The following is a 13997-nucleotide window of genomic DNA, read 5'->3' as shown; positions in this document are numbered from 1 at the left end:
AAAAAAAATATCCAGTGGCTCTACAGGGAAGTAAGAAAAGAAATACGTATACGTATCTTGAGGGTGAAAAAAATGTGTGTCCAACATTACCCACCGGATTTCACTTGATCTACTGAGGGGGTGACAAGAGTGGACAAGAAAAGAAAAATAAATTCCACCGCCAAAGTAGTTTCATTGGCATGCTGTAAGGGCTGCCAACCTTGCTCCCATTTTATATATATATATATATATATATATATATATATAATACACCCACCTACGTCAACTACAAGCCTAACTACTGTGCTCGGTGACAGTTTTGCTAAGACCACCTAAACATTTATTTCCAGAGCTCTGACAACACTGATTTATTGTTCAGTCTGTATATATTTTCTAGGTAAAATATATCGCTACATTATTTCCAAATTACCCATCACAAATATTGTTCGTAAAATATTTTATATTATTATTTAACCCTTTAACGGGGGTTGGGTTAGTGCACGATGTTGGCTTTTCCCATGCTTTCCTATGGGAATATCTCCTTCATTTAAGGAACATTTAAAAATTGTCTTTTCTCTTTAGGCAATCGATTTTTTTTTCAAATACAACTTGACACGAACATTTAGTATTTTAATTGTTGCTTATTTTTTTCTCGAATTTCAACTTCAACAACATGCAACTTTTTTCAAAAATTCCCAAACTTTCCCCATATTTTGTGCCATAAAAATTTTTTTGAATAATTTCAATAAGAAATCCTCGTGTTATAGTATGTAACACCATAGTGTGTTAGGGGCGCAGTAGGCCAGGTCGATAAGATGCTCGCTTCAAGTACCAAAGGATGTTTAGAGGAGTCGCTAGTTCTATTCCCGGTTCGTCCTTGTCAGAAACTTTCCTGACAAGGGTACAAGAGAAATGGCGACTTGACCACAGAAAAAGATTGCTACTGTAGGGAGTCCCACACCGAGGGGTTAGCGCACCAACCTTTGTGTGAGTATAAAAAAAAAGCTGCCGTTCGGAATCGGCAATAAATTGTAGGTCCCGGTGTCTAACTAGCCATCGTGTGTAGAAAATTACCGTGGTGCGACAAGAATAATCAACCATAGTGCTGAGAGAGACACAAAGTTCCAAGACATTCAAATGTCTTGGAACTGGTGGTGGTTCAAAAAAATGTTCCTAATTTAACAAAAACTTGGTTTAGAAAAAAGAGTATTTCAGTGTAAAACATATTAGCACACACACATGTATAATGCCTGTCAGCAGTTTATATTAAATTATTTGAAAAATATATTTCTAGTTCAGGTAGAACAAAACCTTGAACACAGATGCAGAAAATTTCATAGTATTTGAAAATTTGAAAAATTCGAAAACGTGTTTTTTCGAAAATTTGCGTCCACACCAACCCCCTTAATTGGCAAGAATTGAAACATCCAGAAAAATTTTTGAGGGATTATATATTAAGCAAATGAGGTACCCTGAATACTATTACATGACAAAAAAAATTATTGCCAATATTTAAAAACATATGGGATGCTGCACTTTAGGGGAACACGTTGTATTCATATGATTCATGTAGATTTGAATGATTTAAAAATGTCATTTATTGTTTTGTAATTATAGAAACGTCATGAACAGCTCAATTTATGGACGCAATTTACTCAAATAATGAGTACATTTACTCAAGATAATGCGTAAACTTGACAGGTGCGAACATACTCAATTGTCATCTTACTCCATAGGTGTAGATATTATTCGACTTATGTTCGGTTTTAGTATACCCGACTTTATCCTTCATACATCATTCTCGTTGTTTAAGCGCTTACGTAAAAATTTATCATAAAATATCTGGACATAAAATGTTTTAATAGACCAAGCACTAAAATTGCAGCTTTGCGTCGAACTGAATTTATGGATTCAATTTACTCAGAGGTGATAGCACACACCAATACAAACAATTGTCATCAAAGAATGCATGGTCTAACATGAAACGCAAATGCGCTAGCGCGCTTCGAAACGGCCGCTCCGCAAACTTTAAAACCGCATTCCTGTTGAAATTTATCGTAAGAAAAAGAACACCATGCATGCAAATGTAACCTGGGGAGGAAGAAGAAACCGTATGCAAATCTGCTTCACAGTGAATGCGAAGGCATGGACGCCATCCTGTACGTTACAACTGTTAAAACGGTTGCACACTTCACAGGGCTGGCGTCCGCGCCTTTTATTCACTGTGACGAAGATTTGCATAAGGTTTCTTCTTCTTCCCCAGGTTACATTTGCATGCATGGTGTTCTTTTTCTTGCGATAAATTTCAACAGGATTGCGGTTTTAGCGGCCGTTTCGAAACGAGCTAGCGCGTTTGCGTTTCATGTTAGATCATGCATTCTTTCATGACAATTGTTTGTATTGGTGTGTACTATCACCTCTTAAAGCTTTTTCCATCTTTTCTCAATCACCCTGTATACAGAAAAATGCTTCTGAGGAATTGTAATAAGCAAATTAGATACCCTGAATATTATTTCATGACAAAAAAATTATTGTCAATATTTGAAAAATATAGCATGTTGCACCACAGAGAACTGTACATTGTATTTGTATGATTTACATATATTAAGAATGGTGTAAAAATGCTATTTGTTGTATTTCAACTTACTTTTTATGATTTTTGAAGAATGCACAGCAATATTTCTCCTCCGCACATATTATTTCACTGCAAAAATTCGAAGGTAAACACTCGTTATTGCTTGGCTTGTAAACAAATAGGAGATATGTGCAGTGCACATTGGGCACCTTTGAGCTATTCTGCTGGTAATTATAGAAACTTCATGAATAGCTCACAAGTAAAAATCGAATGTTTATGAGTTGTTCAGAATCTCGTTACTACCGAAACGAGCTCAGAATATAAAATGCGTTTACTTGAAAAATATCAGAAAAATATGTTGCTTTTGAGAGCGACATTGCCAAATAAAGGGTTGAATATGTATTAAAGAAATTATTGAAACAAAAAATAATATTGATAGTATTTTCACTGCTAATGAGAATTATACTATAATATAATTATAACTCTTTTTCTCATAATTAATACAGTCATATAAATATATTCATCTCACATATTTGTCACACACGTTTTTTTTCGTGAATTACATGTACATTTAATCCATTGCGACCTGCAGGAGCCCTCTATTTCCCACCACTAGCGATTTTTCAATAGTTTCAGCGATAGTTGACAATTGTTTCTGGGTGATAATTGGCAATATCTCTTATGGATCAGGATTTCCCGAATTCTCACGAAAGAAATATGGTTAGCCTAGGTGTAATTGCTGTCAGTTTACGATAACTCGAATTCCGATAGCTCGAATATCTGTTTAAGTCGAAGTTTTCACTCGGCCTCAGATCTTTTTCCGTATATTTTAGTGTTAAAATTTTCCCTTAGCTCGAAGATTTTGGAAATGAGAGAAATTCAAAAAATAACATATAATAGGTAGAATTTTTTTTAGCATTCAACAATAGAATATAGCATTTATAGCAAAAGAATATAGAATATAGCATTTATAGCAAAAGAATATAGAATATAGCATTTATAGCAAAAGAATATAGAATATAGCATTTATAGCAAAAGAATATAGAATATAGCATTTATAGCAAAAGAATATAGAATATAGCATTTATAGCAAAAGAATATAGAATATAGCATTTATAGCAAAAGAATATAGAATATAGCATTTATAGCAAAAGAATATAGAATATAGCATTTATAGCAAAAGAATATAGAATATAGCATTTATAGCAAAAGAATATAGAATATAGCATTTAGCTTTATATAGAATTTAGCAGATTCATTTAGAGGATTCATTTGTCTGCTTGCAAAATATGAATGATTTCCTCACGAAAGAAGAGATATACAGTTAAAAATCACTGCATTTTTTGACAGAAAATAATGTTGTGTTTTTATTTTATTTATGATTCGTTTCATTTGTACGAGTATCATGTATGTGCTCGTTTCCGTAATAAAACACGTACGTCTAGTTTATTTCTAAATATTCTTATTCATTAATTAAATAGGATCAAATTAGAATAATTTATCTTTTCGAATTTTTTCATCTTCAGTAGTTTGACATGTTTTACTAATACGATATTCGTAAATAGCGCTGTTATTTGAATAAATTTTTCTTTTCCACACTCGAAATCGGAATTTCCGATAAGTCGAACTGACGGTAACTTTTCTACCAGAACACTTTTCGCGGGCCGAATGGAACCCCCCTTTCGGATGGTCGCAATTGACCTGAGGATGTGCACCTTTGCATAAGAGGAAGGATTGAATAGTCTACTGACGTTAACACTTAGCGCCTAGAGATTCTGCAATTTCTCTTATTAGCACTACGGAGACCCTGTGGTATGTTTTTGTACATGCCGTTTGGAGATTTTCCCTTATATCAGAATGAAAAGGGCATCATATTGGACATTTATTATCTCACTTGTCAATGCTAATTGATAATGGGTTTCTTTCAACCGTAATCAAGAACCGATTGTTTCTCTAGCGGCAAGTTTCTATTTTTTCCCCACTTGACCAAACAAAATTCCACTATTACAGAAGTGCTCACGTGAAATTTCAGAACATTCTAACTGGCTCATTAATTTTCAATTAAAAACAACATTTTAAAAACAAATAATAAAAGAAATTGAATTACCCAGTCCCTTTCAGCAATCCTGGGTGCTGTTACGGTTTCTATGGGCAGTGTATTATGTATTATTATTTTCGAGATGTATGTTTTTATATTGGGTTGCTGTATTTTAGTTGTATTTAATATCCATATATTTTATGGGCATCTTTTTTTCTGCCACCTCGTTGGCCAATTTGTCTGTTGTGGCCTTTGTGCTTGTACTTTCATTTGTTATCAAAGGTTATCAGGTCGGGAGTTATCGAAACGAGGTCATTCAATTTCTTTCATTATATATATACAGGGTGATTCAAAACTCAACGTACGAACTTTTAGGGGAGGTAGAAAACACAAAAAGTAAACAGAATTACATAGGAATGTATGACCAGAAACCCCAACCTGATCAGCTGGAAGATAAACGAAGATGCAGAAATGACAAGCCAACAATGGGTAGAGAAACTCTGCATATGCAATTAGTTTCAAGTATGAATCTATTAGTAAATTACATTTGTACCAAAATTGTCACGGTTCGGTAAAATCAACAAAAATATAAATAAAAAATACGATGTAAAAAACTGTAAAGATAAGATTTTTCGTCGAAAATTCATGTTAGTAAGAAATGTACTGAATATTTAAATTTGAAATGAAATCGAATTAAGCTTTTACCCGTTGTTTAGTAGTAATTCGCACCTGCTGATGGTATCGTTATAAGAGATTAATCGCCAAAAGCTACAAATACGACAAGTTGGAGCGACGACCGGTCTGTTCCATCAGCAAGTAGGAGTAGTTGTCTAATCAAGCCCCAGTCGACAATAATCCATCTAGATTTAATCTTCCTTTTACGAGAGTATGACATTGACATAACCAGTTAAGGACGGCAGGTTAGCTTTTTTTTTCTACTACACAGGCTTGAGTTTTCTCATTTTTTATTAGTTCTTTTTGTACGTACGTATGTATGTGTCCAAAAAATCTCGAACAAGAAAAAAGAACAAGAAGTAGAAAAAAAAATGAAGAGGGGCGAAAGAGAGTTTCTCTCCCTTATGGAAAAAACCATAGATGGATGCTTCTTACATCGTGGATTGAATTACCAATAGATCTGCGGAAGTTTTACAAAAGCCATCATCATTTGCAAAAGAAGAAAATGTCAACTTCTTCTGGTTTTTTTTAGCCAAAGTACAAATTTCAATTACTTTTATTCTTTCTTTGGAAGCCACAAAAACAAATGTGTGGTTTTTTTTTTAAATCTCTCTCTCTCTCCGCGATTGTTGCCTTCAAATTTGGAATTATAATGTTATTGCGCGTTATTTCAGTGCCTGTTGAAATTGCGAAAGTCTGCAGAAAACTTTAACTATATGAATTTTTAGTGTGAAATTCCTCTTCTTGCTGAAGTATTTTCAGATTGTATTTCAGGAATCATATTTAATTAATTCGAAAATATTTACTAGCATTGAAAAACCAAAAGAATTTTCGCGATCAAATAAATTATGTGAGATAAAATTGAGCCTTGACAAATTTTTCACTTTCTCAATTGTACATAAAAGACGAAATTTGAAAAATTTAAACTTGAATAGAATGCTGAAAATATTCAAACTTGAATAGAATACTTCAATATTCAACATGAAAAGAACGCTAACAATATTTACACTTGAATAGAACGCTCATAATATTCAAACTCAGATAAAATGCAGGCAGTATTTAAATTCGAAAGAATGCTAGCAATATTTAAAGTCAAATAGAATGCTAGCAATATTTAAACTTGAACAAAATGCTAGCAATATAGCAATATTCAAACTTGAACCGAATTCTAGCAGCAAGGCCCCGCCAAGGGTGGGATTGACAGGGCTCTAACCAGGGGGCACGGAAAATTATCCCATATTTTAAAATTATTCTCTCTATTTTCTCCCACTCTATACGTTAAGTATGAAGTGGCCAACCAAACATCACAGCCTAGGGAGGGCCATACTGCTGGATGGGGAGTCCATGGCAAGTAATATTTAGATTTGCACAAAATGCTAAAAATATTTAAACATGAAAACGCAGAACTCTAATAATATTTGAACATCAATTCGTAGAACGCTAATAGCACTTCTCAACATTGTTTTTGTTCCCAAAGGTATTTCAGTGATTTTAGGGTGATTTTGGGCACTCATTCCGAATCTGGCATTGGTTTTGTCAGATTCGGATCAGCTCTAGTTTTTGAGATAAAGTGTGACAATTAAATTTCAATTGTAATATACATATAAGCAGCATACATAAATCACAGTGTTGAAAGTATGAATTGTTTCAGAAACTTAGAGCCAAGAAAAGATTCAGAAACTTAGCCAATTTGGCAAATCAACACCAGTTTTGAAATCAGCAGCCCTAGTATACCCAAAAACCATTAAAATTTCCTTGGGAACATGAAGAAAAAAAATTTTTTTTTCTTGAACGGTGTAATATTCAAACATGAATATGTAGAATGCTAATAATATTTAAACTTGAACAGAATGATAACCTATAAAAAAAAATTAAGAAAATGTCCGAAGATATGTATGTCACATTTTTTTCTATTTTCCTCAAGCTAAACTGAATGCGACGAAGAAAGAACATTTGACCACACGATCGTCATAAATAATTACCCCGACTGCATTCAGGAAGTCCTGACCGATTAATCAGATAATAACTGAAGGACTTCGTAATTTGTAAGCGAGTCATCAGGATGGCCGACCTCCCTTGACAGCGAGATTCATCTGGGCTCGAAACACTTTCGGGCTAAATCAAAGAATGCGCATTTAGATAAACACGACCCACGTATAGGAAACCTCAACACAGCAATGCTTTTTCTCTCTCTTTCAAGTCAAAACTTTCGCAGTAATTCATTCTCATCTGACAAGATTTCAGTAAAACATTACTTCCGAATGAAATAGAGACAAATCTCTTAACGAACAAGAGATATTCATCTCGCAAAAGAAAGACAAACACCTGCGGAAATTTTCATATTTTTACTCATATTAAAAAGAACTGCAAAATTTTTTACCATTACATTTCAATTATAGAACACTCGAGACATTTCCAGCACTGCATAATCAATCACTCGGTACATAAATACTAATTAATGTTACATGGATACCGCTATAAGATCGCAACACAATCAGTCTGCTAGAAAGTAGAAGATCCTAAAGCCGGGTCCACACCCGCAGCAAAAAACTGGTTTTGGGGTGTGGCAAGGCAAAATCGACCTCGGCCGCGCTGAGCAAGCCACACCTCAAAAGCTGTATTAGCGCTGCGGAGTTCTGCGGGCGTGGACCCGGCTTTATGTTGAATTTCGTGTTTTTATACAGGGTGTCCGGACTAAAGGTATCCAGAAGCAATAGCTTACACTGAGAGAAACACGCATGCTTAGTTGTTATAAAAAGGCTGTACCGTCGATATAGGATTATTTCAACTTTTCTGCCAAGGTCACGCATGTGAAGTTGCTTTGGAACGCTTTTCGCAGCAGTTACTCTGGCTGACTACCATCATGTGGACACCGTGGTCGGCTGAAGTTTGTTTTTACACTGGTGTAAGAAATTAAGAGAATTTGCAGACTTGGTCGATTATCTCTAGAACTACTGTACCGATTTTAATGAAATTTGATATGTACATACATTGATACAATACAAAACAAATAACCATTCAATAATTGTAATACACACGTATGATCGTGCGTAACACTCGTTGGAGTTGGAAGGTATGAAACAGCGGTTGCAGAATAAACAAAAAATGGATTAATAGATGGGTTAATAGGGGGTATGGTCCCCTCTTACAGATATACAGGTATCGCAGCGTGATTTCATACTTGAAATAAGGCAGTTTATCATTTCCTGTGGCAATTGGTCCCACTCGTTCAGCAACGCTGTTTTCATTCCCTGGATGGTTCCCGGAGGGGGTTTGCGAGTTGCAATTGCCCTCCCCAGACATGCTCTATAGGGTTAAGGGCTGGAGATCTGGCTGGCCAATCCATCCGGCGAATATCCTCACTCTCTAGAAAATCGTCGAGCAGAAGAGCTCTATGTGGCCTCGCGTTATCGTCCATTAAAATGAACTCAGGGCCAACTGCACCCCTGAAAAGACGAACATATGGCTCCAAGACCTCATCCCTATACCTCACACCAGTCACAGTGCCTCTTTCAAAGACATGGAGAGGTGTGCGGCCATCCAACATGATGCCTGCCCAGACCATTAAACCTCCTCCCCCATAATGGTCGATTTCGCGGACATTGGAGGGTAGGTAGCGGGTCCCTGGTTCTCTCCATATGAACGTACGGCGAGAATCGGTGCTTAGGCTGAACCGGGACTCATCAGTGAAGAGAACGGTCGCCCATTGATCCATACTCCAATCTCTATGCTCTCTGCACCATGATAAACGGATTCTCCTGTCCGTAGAAGTGAGCGGGACGCAAACAGCAGGTCTTCTTGCAAACAACCCTCTCTCATGAAGTCTTTTGGAAACAGTCACCCTTGATACACGGGTTCCTGTGGCTGCACACAAGTCACGAGAGAGCTGAGAAGCTGTAGCACTCCTGTTACTCCTCGCTATAATCGACAAATGGCGATCTTCTCTGGCCGTCGTGGCTCTTGGACGACCTTGCCCAGGCTTTCTCTCGATGGATCCGGTATCCTGGAACTGTTTCCATAAGTTACACACGACGCTGGGCGTTAAATTGAACTCTCTACAAATCTGGACTTGAGATTGGCCTGCTTCTAGCCTCCCCACAATTCGCCACCTCATTCGATCATCTAAACGTTGGTGGTTACTCATTTTTACTGTTACAATTTGAAATTAACCGATTGCTGCAAAATAGCACCAAGAAATTCACCGAGGCGTGCTAGCGAACGAAATGCGTCTTAACTTACGCGTGCTTATAAAGCCTGTTTCCCTACTGGCTCCGCCTACACACACGTGTACGCTTATTTGCGTATTTGACGTACAAGATTTTCATTTTTGTCATCAAGCAGTGGTTTTACATTCAGTTCAGTTCTTTTCATGAAATTCGATAAAATATGCAAATTCTCTTAATTTATTTCACCAGTGTATTTGGTTTTCGAATTTCAAGATGCAAATGCGAGCCGATCTTCTATTTAAAAGAAATCTCTCCACAAAGAGCACACAGTCAGGCCTACAACATTCAAAATTCACGAACAGACAAATGATACAGACAAAATAGTCTGCCGAGTTGTTTGAAGACAGATGGCAACATTTCTGAAACCCATGACAGCCATTACTCGGAAACAAATTTGACGATGGTGCACAACACATACACAGCGTATTCTGATATGAACCAATTAATTTGAAGTTTTTCAGAGGAATGTTTACGAGGTTCATGTGCGGTTTAGTAATAGGAGTGGCATTTCGGCGATGCCACAATATGCGTGCATAGGCTAGCTGAATTTGAATCAGTGACACGTATTAAACATCGTGTACGAACTGAATGAGATTCGAAGCCTCCCACATTATTTGAAAAAGCGCCTGCAAAGTGATTTAATAACTCCTCAAATACTACTAAACACTTGGCAAGAAATCGAATGCCATTTTTACATCTACAGAGCCGCTAAAGGTGCTCACATAGAACTTTTATCAAGCAATCAATATAAACTTGATGAGTTACATTTTTCAATGCAACTTAAATTTATAAAAGTAATCTTACTATAAGCCGTTACTTTTCATACCTTCAGCCCGGACACCCTGTATTTATGATCCTTTAAATCACTCAGTTTAAAATTCCAAACTCCACACTTCCGAGAAAAGCCACTAATTAGGAGCCTATTTTTCATTCGAACTTGTCTATTCAACGACACTTCATTAATTCAGTTGGCATATTAGCATATTTCTTAAAAAGCCAACGTGAAGTGATTCCTAAACATTATTCAAATTATACGTAGATATATTATTTTTTTCAATTCAAAATGATGTATCCTTGAAAAAAAAAAAGTTTCTTTCCTATTTTATTTGAAGTAGTCATGGTAGTTTGTTGAGGTAGTTTTAACTGCTACGTCGTCATCCGCCGGCTATATATTTATGCCCTAACGTGACTGGAGGTTTAAAACAAACGATGAAGTCATAAAGACTAGTCGCTCCGCTTGGTTTTGACCCACGCAACGTGAAATGCTTTTATCTATAACGACTCTTTTACACTCTCACTAACTCAGCCTTACTTAATATAGTTCAGACATGAGCCTCGTTGTACACCATTTTCGATATTCGGCCACTAGAAGGGAAATGGTCAAATCTTATCGACGAAGATTCTGAGATTTTCTCTTTTGTTTTCAAATGACAACTTAATCTTCTGTGGGTCTTCAAATGCGAGACGCGAAAACGTCTACCATTTCTTTAACTACTGTGTATACAGGGTGTCCCATAAATTCATAAATAGTTTAAAAATTCATAAATATTGAAGAAATTGGTAAGGATTTCCGCATTGTTTGTGAAAAAAAGTATTTCCACAAAAAAAAACCTTTTTTGGTACGGAAACAAATAGTTTTAATTTTTGTCAATAGTGGGCGCTGGAAACCAGTCCGACAGGAGTGATTGAATCATTCCTCAATCTCTTCTGTGTCCGAAACGTTCGTAATGCTGCTTGTCTGTGATTCGTGGATGAGGTAAAACAACTTCACCAATAGTGCTTTATTTGCCAACGGTCTACAACACAATGAAAACCTTATATAAACGTCAGTAGCAGGAAAATTCAGAAATTAGCTGTTAATTGTACACCTTATACATACTTTATAGGACTCTGATTTTCATATTTCCAGTGATTTGCTTTCGTGCAGTAGGCCTACCTCTATTGAAAAAATTTTGAAACAAACTTTTTCTGTACCAAAAATCCCCTTTCGTGAGAATAACTTTTACGCACACAAACCACGTTCAAATATACCAATTCTTTCAATCTTTATAAATTTTTAATCTATGAATTTATGGGACACCCTGTATTTTCTATTTAACCCTTTATTTGGCAGTGTTGTCTTAAGCAACGTGGTTTTCTATTTTTTAAGTAAAGGCATTGCATATTTTGAGCTCATTTCGGCATTAATGCATCTAAACAACTCCTAAACATCTGATTTTTATTGTGAGCTGCTCATGAAATTCCTATAATTACCAGCAGAATGGCTCGAAAGTACACGTCTCCTATTTCTTAACAAACCAAAAACGAGAATGAATTTTGACCCTTGCATTTCGGAGGGAAATAGAATATTATTGTGTGCATTCTTCTCAACAATGATAGATAGAAAGTACGTTGGCAAACAATAAATGCATTTTTATTGTATTCAAATCTATGTTAATCATATAAATACAGTGTGTTCCCCTGAAGTGCAGCATGCCATATTTTTTTGTCATGTAATAGTATTCATGGTACTCTAGTTGATTTGCTTAATGCATAACCCCTCAAAATTTTTCTCCTTTGGATATTTCAATGCTTGCCAATTTAAGGGGTTAATATAGGCCTACTGACGAGATTAAATGGAACCATCCGTAGAAATGAACCCGAAAAGGTTTGGGGTCAATTTTCGGTAAAAAAAAGGAAAAACAATTAGCAGTAAAACATTGGTTCGAGTTGTCAATAACAAAATAGTGTGAAACAATGGCATAACAAATAAAAATGAATAATTTTTAAATTTTTTATACGCTACAAATTTAATGAGTGGATCACGAAAAATCTTTTCTTTGGTTAACAGCAAAGATCTAAGCTAATGGAGGGAGCTTGAGGATTTATACAAAATTTTATTTAATAAGGAAGAGACGAAAATTTACAATAAAAATTAATTAGAATTTTTATAAATAGAATTTTCTGAATTAAAATTAATTATTTATTTCTTGGGTTAAGTATTTATACCATTTATAGCAATTTTTCATCCTAGGGTCATCGACGCAAAACATATGACGCACACAAGTCCAGTAATTAATAAAATTATTTTGATTCACGTTTCAATGAAGTTAATTCATCAAGTTAATTGAAATTTTTAATGAAATTCTCACTTTAAAATTGATCAGTATTTGTGTAAATTAAATTCACGATTAAAATTAATTGGGATTTCTGTAAATGAAATTCTCAGTAGAAATTGATTAGAATTATCAAAAAAGTTCAACTCAAAATTTTAATTAATGAGAATTTTTTAGTTTTAATTTAAAGTTTTAATTATTGAGAATTAAAGTAAAAAATCAATTGAAATTTTAGTAAATTAAATTAAGCTAAGTTACAATTTTCGTAAACCAAAAATTCTACATTTAAGTTAATTAGAATTTTTGTGATTTGAATTCTCAATTTGAAATTGATTATAGCTTTTGAATATTCCCAATGAAAATTCATTAAAATGTTAGTAAATCAAATTCACATTTAACATTAATCACAATTTTTGTAAATTAAATTTATAATTTAAAATCAATTAGTTTTTGAAATTTAAATTCACAATTTAGAATTAATCAAAAAAAATTATAACATCACGTCAATTTCGTGGATAGTAAATTCCAAGAAAAGCAATGATGTATATTTTCATTAGTATTCCAAAACAAATCAATATTTTCAAAAACACGTGTTGTAGGATGACACATAAACATTGATGACACTATTAGAGTACGAGACTGGTTTTGGAAAACCTGTATGTGTTTCTGTAGCCTCGAGACTTCAATTAACATATTTGTATTCGGAAATATTGAGATGTTTGTACCGAATGATATATGATTGAAGTAAATGTTAACTCATAAAATATTGTCATATTTTTAAAAGGAAATATTGCGTTTAACTCGAAGTTTGTTCCAGTTAGTGCTCAAAAAATAATAAAGTAAAATAAATAGACATTTGAATAAATATTTGTGCATAAATTTCAATAATTATGTCGTTTATATATTTCGTCACTGGGAAAATGGAGTTTTTATTTTTTTATTTTTTAAACAGCACTCTGATTACTAGTATGAAGAGTTAGAAGAGGTTAATCATTGTTTCGAAATTTTGATAAGTGAGGGTAACATAGCTATGCTAAGCTTCAGTGATGTTTTCCTTAGGCCTGTATGATAAATTCTAAAGAAAGATCATGTTAAAAAATACAGGTATCCCTCATCACGTAAAGTGGTATCCCACTTTACGTGATTTCGCTATAACGCGATTTGAAAAGTTCATTTTAGGTATCGCAACCTGTGAAATTTGGCTTAGAGTTCCATGTTAATCTTGAAAATGCGCTTGGAAATTGAAAATAAGATATTAGTTGAAATGACAAAATCCATTGGATTTCATAATTTAGGTGAGACAAATGTGGGACACACACGCTAAAATCCAATTCACCAGATCTCACTAATCAACATCTTTTTTGATAACATTGACAATGCTATCACAATTTTAACCAAAGAAAAAAATC

This window comes from Pholcus phalangioides, unplaced genomic scaffold (genome assembly GCF_987345545.1).
Source record: "Pholcus phalangioides strain wild (caught in Gottingen) unplaced genomic scaffold, Ppha-v1.0 ptg000007l_1, whole genome shotgun sequence".
Taxonomy (NCBI): domain Eukaryota; kingdom Metazoa; phylum Arthropoda; class Arachnida; order Araneae; family Pholcidae; genus Pholcus; species Pholcus phalangioides.
This window is presented reverse-complemented; position numbering follows the sequence as displayed.